The following is a 7,162-nucleotide window of genomic DNA, read 5'->3' on the forward strand; positions in this document are numbered from 1 at the left end:
GCGGCTGAAACTTCACTGGCTGCTACACAACGTGCCAGACGAGGATGTTCGTGCTGCCTTTACGCCGTATGGAAAGGTGTTAGAAGTTACAAGGGAGCGCTGGCGTGTGAAAGGTATGGTAGAAAAAGGCTCAACTACTAGACTTGTCACGCTTAAGTTGAAAGCTGGCGTGAAGCTGGATGACCTGCCACATCAGTTGAACGTTAGCGGTGAGCTGGCGCTCGTTGTTGTGCCAGGCAGACCTCCCTTGTGCCTACGCTGTCGGAGCACGGGTCCCATCCGAAAGGAGTGCCGGGTTCCTCGCTGCGGAACCTGTCGACGGTTCGGTCATGAAGACAGCCAGTGTGCGCGTACCTACGCAAGCATTGCCGGACCTGGGACCAGCGAGGACACGTCCGAGTTGATAATGGATGAGGTGGATGCGGAGGAGGCGGCCGACATTAGAGGACAGTCAACGAAACAGGACGCGCCTTCCATGACGGTTTTAACTAAGCATAAGGTGACGGTCTCAAGTGAAAAGAATGAAACTCGGCACGTCTCTTACGTTGCATCGCAGGACCAACAGGACCACGAAAGCGCGTCAAAGGAAGCGTCAGAAGACGTAATCAAGTTTTCTGACGCTGAGGAGCATCAGAGTACTGAGCCTCCTTGCACTGATGACATGGAAGTTGGACCGGAGACAGCGGCCTTAATTGCCTCAAAACGTCCACACGAGGAAAGCTTCGAGGAGACTCAGCTGCCAGGCGGCGTTTGTGGTGAGCCGCCGCCGAAAACTGCGGGCATCCGAAGATCGACTTTGAGACCGAAGCCGAACTTCTCTGCCGACACGCGGCAGGCGGAGAAACCGCCTCCGTAGGTTTTGTGATGTCCTGAACGATTTGTGGGTCGGCTGCGTACCGACCAGCGTCAGGAACATTCTGCAACCAAGCGGGGCGTGTGTGAAAAAAGAAAATGAAAAACGGTGCTTGGACTTCGTTTGAATGCAGCCCGACGTTCTGCAGGGAGGACAATACGTGCACACATATGCCGCTCTTCTTCAGAAGCGGAGGCCACGCAACCATGAAGGTAGGCACCATGCGGGTACGGGCGGCCCTTTCTAACACATGACTCTCAAGCTTAATTCGGCGTTACACGTAGCTACTTTGAATGTCAGAGGGCTGGGAGCGAGAAGGCGACAATGCCAGCTCAGTCGCCTCCTTGTGGATAATGATATAGATATAGCAGCTGTGCAAGAGTCAAAGATTGAGAGCCAAGAAAGCACTGACCGTATGGTGGCTTCTTTTCAAACAAACTTTTATGTGTGTGTATGCCATTCTGTTGGTGTATCGGGTGGATGCCTTTTATTTATACGTAACACGCTGGGAGTAAGTGTAGAGTTCGCTTTTGCCTGTCCAAGTGGTCGGCTTTTGGTTACTGATTTTACCTACTGTAATTTATGCTGGCGTGTTGTGTGTGTGTATGCTCCCAATTCAGAATGCGAACGTGGATTGTTTTTTGAGTCTGTCGAATTGTGGTTGAAGGTCGACAAAATCTTGCTTGTACTTGGCGATTACAACTGTGTGTGCGCAGCTGTGGACCGAGCGGCGAAGTGTAAACCTCGAAGAGACAGAAGCTCCGAGCTGTTGAATGCACTTGTGCATGAATACGGCCTTGAGGATGTTGGTAGTGTGTTCTCCACTGGAAAGCAGCCAGAGTTCACGCACTTTCAGCGAGATAGCCATGCTAGATTGGACAGGATGTATGCCTCGGTTGATCTTGTTTCCCTATGTACTGCATATGAGGTCAAACCTGTCTTTCAGTGATCATTGTCTCGTGAGTGCAGTGTTCGGTAGGGCAGGAAAGAAACCGCGCTTTAACTGGTACCTATGGAAACTGAATGCCAAACTTCTCGCCGATGAAGAGTTCCTTACGGAAGTTAAGACCGAGTTTGAAGATCGTCTGGCTATGCGACCAGTAAGTTTTGCAGCGGAATGGGACAGCTTCAAAGAGTGGGTCAAATTGAAATCCATAGAAAAGAGCAGTAAGGTGCGGCATAAAGAGAAAGAAAAAGAAAAAGAACTGAATGAACAACTTCAGTTTTTTTTTTAGCATGGAGAGTACTGTGCCAGGGCATTTCGCCAGTAAAATACGAGAGATTAAATGGTAGCTGGAAACAATCGACATCGAAAGATACACAGCGGCTGTCATACGTGCAAGGGCTGAAAAACTTTGGGCTGGAGAAGTGCCGACAAAACGAGCCCTTGCAGACGAAAAAAGATACGCCTGCCAGAAAGAAATAAGGAGTATAAGGTATGCCGGCCATATCACTGAAGATGCTAAAGATATTCAGCGTGCGGTAGCAGAGCACTTCGAAGAACTGCTTAGCGCTAAGCTTGAGACTGTAGGCGGCTTTCAAACAGACTTTCTAAGACTGATGCCTGCACTGGATGACGAAAGTAAAGCGCGCCTAGAAACACCGATAACGTTACAGGAGATAGAATCTGCAATAGAGGACCTGACACCTGGGAAAGCCCCTGGGCCGGATGGTCTAAGCGCTGCCTTCTTTAAAACCTTTCAGCAGTATGCAGCTCAGTTTATGCTCGATGTAATCACTGAAGCTTATGAACGTAATACTGTTCCATTGTCTTTCGCTACATCGCACATTGTGCTAATACCCAAGACAGATGATCCAGAGAAACGACTGTTGGTGGGGTCGTATCGACCGATTAGCTTCACCAATGTTGACTACAAGGTGTATATGAAGGTTTTAGCAAAAAGACTGCAAAGCGTAATAAAAAAAACTGGTTGGGTCTCATCAAACGTGCGGCATCAAGGGTCGATCCATTGCCACGAATATACATGTCGCAATAACCGTACTAGAATGTGTTGATGCACTCGGTGGTCAGATAGCCATGATGCAGTTAGATTTGGCGAAAGCCTTTGACCGTGTTTCTCACGAAATTCTTTTTTCCATTTTGGATCATTCTAACCTTGGAAAAGTCATAGTGGAGGGTGTTAAAATGGCTTACGCGAACTGCACGACCCGTATTATAGTGAATGGTGAACTGACTGACAGCATCGCAGTACGTTCATCGGTAAGGCAGGGCTACCCGCTCTCACCCCTGCTTTTTGCACTGTATTTAGAGCCACTTTGCTTGGCTATCATTGATAGCGATCGCATTTTAGGGTTCAAGCTGCAATCAGCACACGTGAAAATGCTGGCATATGCTTATGACATAGCAGTGTTTTGTGCAACTAGAAAGAGCATCTGTGAAGTTACGGGTGTCGTCCAAACATTTTGTGATCAAACCGGATGTAAGATCAATTGGGAGAAAAGCTCTGGGTTTTGGCACGGTGATTGGGACGTGACAACTGATTTCTTCTGTAAGCTGCGATGGTCTGCTCTCCCAACGCGATATTTAGGCGTGCCTTTAGATTGTTATCGAGATGCCAACATGCACTGGATGGAAGAAACATCCAGAGCGAAAGAAAAAGCGGATGCGTGGCAAGGAAGGCAACTCTCAATGTTTTCGCGCGCTTCCATTTGCAATGTTTTTCTTATTTCAAGGCTGTGGTACCTCATGAATGTGTTGTGTGTCTCACGAACCTCAATTCAGAAAATGCACCGCGTTTTTGCTGTTTTTATTTGGGCATCCACATGGGAAAAAACCGCCCGGACGAATTTGTTTATTGCTGTTAAAAGGGGCGGGCTTGGCCTTGCCCATTTGTTCTTGCGACAAGTGGTTTCGCGATTTATATTCCTGCGTGATCAAAAAGATACCTTTCTAAGAACTGTGATGCAAGTGCGATTGCAGAGGCTGCTCCCTGCATGGATTGTGTCATGTGAAAGCATGCCTGGTACTGTGACTGGCTACCTGCACGAGGTTGTTTTTTCGTGCAAGTTGCTGGAAGTGCGGTTTTCTTTTGATTTCCTTTTCAATGTTCCCAGAAAAAAACCGTATAAAGATCTCATTGACGTGATGCTGCCGGTGCCTTTTTACAGGGCATTACATTGTGGAGGCCCAGGGCAGGATGTTTTGAAAAGAGTCAAGAAGGTGCCCGTGAGGCCATCTGCTAAAACGTTCCTTTTCAAACTTCACTCCAATACGCTCCCTGTTAAAACCTGGCTGAATGAAAAAGGTATCTTCGTCCCATGGACAACAAATTGCCTGTTGTGCAAAAAACCGGAGACAATTGAACACGTCTTCTTACAGTGTTGGGATGCTGTTTTTCTGTGGGACGTCCTCCAAAGGACAATTAAAAAGGAACTTCCCCTAACTCCGTACGGAATCAGATTCCTACCAGTGCAGAACGATGATGCACCTTATGATTTAATTATGCTTCTTGGTCTCCATAGTTTGTGGAAAACACGAATGCAGGTGCGTCACGCAGATATAAATACACGATCTGCGCGTGAAAACTTCATTGAAAGTGCGGTGTATATACGCGAAACTTTCAGGATGCAGCAGGATCCACCACATTGGCAATGTCTATTTGATGAGTTGGTGAACCTGAAAAGATTTAGCCGCGTACGCTTTAGCTCAAGTGTAGTTGACGTGTTTTATCATGTGTATTTTTGTTTTGTGTTTCACGGCAATAAAGAAAAAAAAAAAGTCTAGTGGCTAGGATACCTGCCTTTCACCCAGGAGGCCCGGGTTCGATTCCCGGCGTCGGAATGTGCGGTCTCATGGTGTAACGGTTAGCACTCTGGGCTCTGAATCCTGCTATCCGAGTTCAAATCTCGGTGAGTTCTGCTTTTTATTCTTGCCATCAGATTTTTGAGCCGCCTGTGCATCCGTTCAAGCTTCCTCGTTGTGTTCCGGCGTGGTCTAGTGCCGCCGGGTACCCACCGGTCTCCGATGGGTACAACATTTCCCCGGCCTGGTGCTCGGGTCTTCTTTGATGAAATGCTTGGGAAAAAAAAAGGGTCCATGAACCAAAAATGTTGGTTTCTCTCGCCTATCCATTGGGACAATAGTGACAGAGAGAGCCTAGAAAAGATGCATAAACGTATTAATGACAGGCGCTGATATCCACTGGCCCCTTACCGGTCTCAGCAGTCTCTGAGCATGCGTGCATTCTCTTTCCCCCTTCCCCAGTGTGTAGCAGCAGGCCAGGGTCACTTTACCGCTGGCCGAGCCCTGCATCTTTCTTCTCATTAAATTATTCCCTCTCTGTCTAACTCTCTCTCTCTCTCTATTTCTCTCTCTATCAATGAGCATACTAACAAGTGAAAAAAAAAAATTATTGAGGAAAGTGCTGACGCGTGAAATCACCTGGGGCCGCTCTGGACTGGGGCATGGCTCAGGAGTACATCTGGCAAATCCTCGCCCTGGTAAGGCCCATAATCTTTTTTTGCTCTTTGTGCGATGTTGTAGAAACCTTCACGCAATAAATATGGGTATGCGCGTCCTCGACTACTGAGGTGATTTCCAATTTATGCTGGCCTTCGACAGTGCGGTCTTCAAGCGCGAGGTGGGAGCGAACATCGACACAAAATGCCATACATCAAGAGCAAATGTGGCGCATTCAAATAGGCGTATTTCTAAGTTGCAGAATAAAATTATCATAAAGCTGTCAAAGTAATGTTGATGAAGGGGCAAATTATTTTATACGCCTGGATTTCCTGAATAGCCCTTTCATTGTGTACAGCACACCATGCATGGCATCTTTGTTTAGGGTATTCGTGGGATGCATGCTAAATCGCATGTCTATCTCCTTACTGAGTGACGGCACGAAAGATAAGAGTCCTCAGGAAAGCTGCGGCTGTGAATATTTATGCTGTGAATTGAGCATAAAGACAATTCGAGCGTTCATTGTGTGAAATCGAGTGCACTGTTGTTCTTCAGCACCTGCGAGCATAGCATTGCGTATAGCAGGTGTCTGCCACAGGCGCGTGAGGTGCCAGCTTTCGTTCTTTGGCGTTCCCACTTTGGCAGCAAAAACGTAAACTAGCTAGGGCTTGAGACCTATAATTTCTTCAGTGTAGCATACCTAATTCATGCTTAGCTGTGAAATGGCCGGCATATGGAAGGCACCAAAGCCTCAGCCCAATCGCCAGTCCAGTTGTTTCCTGTTTGCCATTTCGCTTGTAATAATGCTTACAGGAAATCAACACTAACTATAGGCAAACTTACGCTTCAAGGCAAATGCCGTAGAAACGCATCCCTCTTCTTCTTCTTCTTCTTCTTCTTCTTCTTCTTCTTCTTCTTCTTCTTCTTCTTCTTCTTCTTCTTCTTCTTCTCTTCCTTCTTCTTCTTCTTCTTCTTCTTCTTCTTCTTCTTCTTTTCTTCTTCTTCTTCTTCTTCTTCTTCTTCTTCTTCTTCTTCTTCTTCTTTCTTCTTCTTCTTCTTCTTCTTCTTCTTCTTCTTCTTCTTCTTCTTCTTCTTCTTCTTCTTCTTCTTCTTCTTCTTCTTCTTCTTCTTCTTCTTCTCTTCTTCTTCTTCTTCTTCTTCTTCTTCTTCTTCTTCTTCTTCTTCTTCTTCTTCTTCTTCTTCTTCTTCTTCTTCTTCTTCTTCTTCTTCTTCTTCTTCTTTCTTCTTCTTCTTCTTCTTCTTCTTCTTCTTCTTCCTTCTTCTTCTTCTTCTTCTTCTTCTTCTTCTTCTTCTTCTTCTTCTTCTTCTTCTTCTTCTTCTTCTTTCTTCTTCTTCTTCTTCTTCTTCCTTCTTCTTCTTCTTCTTCTTCTTCTTCTTCTTCTCTTCTTCTTCTTCTTCTTCTTCTTCTTCTTCTTCTTCTTCTTCTTCTTCTTCTTCTTTCTTTCTTCTTCTTCTTCTCTTCTTCTTCTTCTTCTTTCTCTTCTTCTTCTTTCTTCTTCTTCATTTCTTCTTCTTCATCTTTTCTTCTTCTTCCTTCTTCTTCTTCTTCTTCTTCTTCTTCTTCTTCTTCTTCTTCTTCTTCTTCTTCTTCTTTCTTCTTCTTCTTCTTTTCTTCTTCTTCTTCTTCTTCTTCTTCTTCTTCTTCTTCTTCTCTTCTTCTTCTTCTTCTTCTTCTTCTTCTTTCTTCTTCTTCTTCTTCTTCTTCTTCTTCTTCTTTCTTCTTCTTCTTCTTCTTCTTCTTCTTCTTCTTCTTCTTCTTCTTCTTCTTCTTAGTAGTAGTAGTAGTAGTAGTAGTAGTAGTAGTAGTAGTAGTAGTAGTAGTAGTAGTAGTAGTAATTTTTATTATCATTAATTCCGGATTCTTAGAG

This window comes from Amblyomma maculatum, chromosome 1 (genome assembly GCF_055883805.1).
Source record: "Amblyomma maculatum isolate TAMU_Amacu chromosome 1, ASM5588380v1, whole genome shotgun sequence".
Classification (NCBI taxonomy): Eukaryota; Metazoa; Arthropoda; class Arachnida; order Ixodida; family Ixodidae; genus Amblyomma; species Amblyomma maculatum.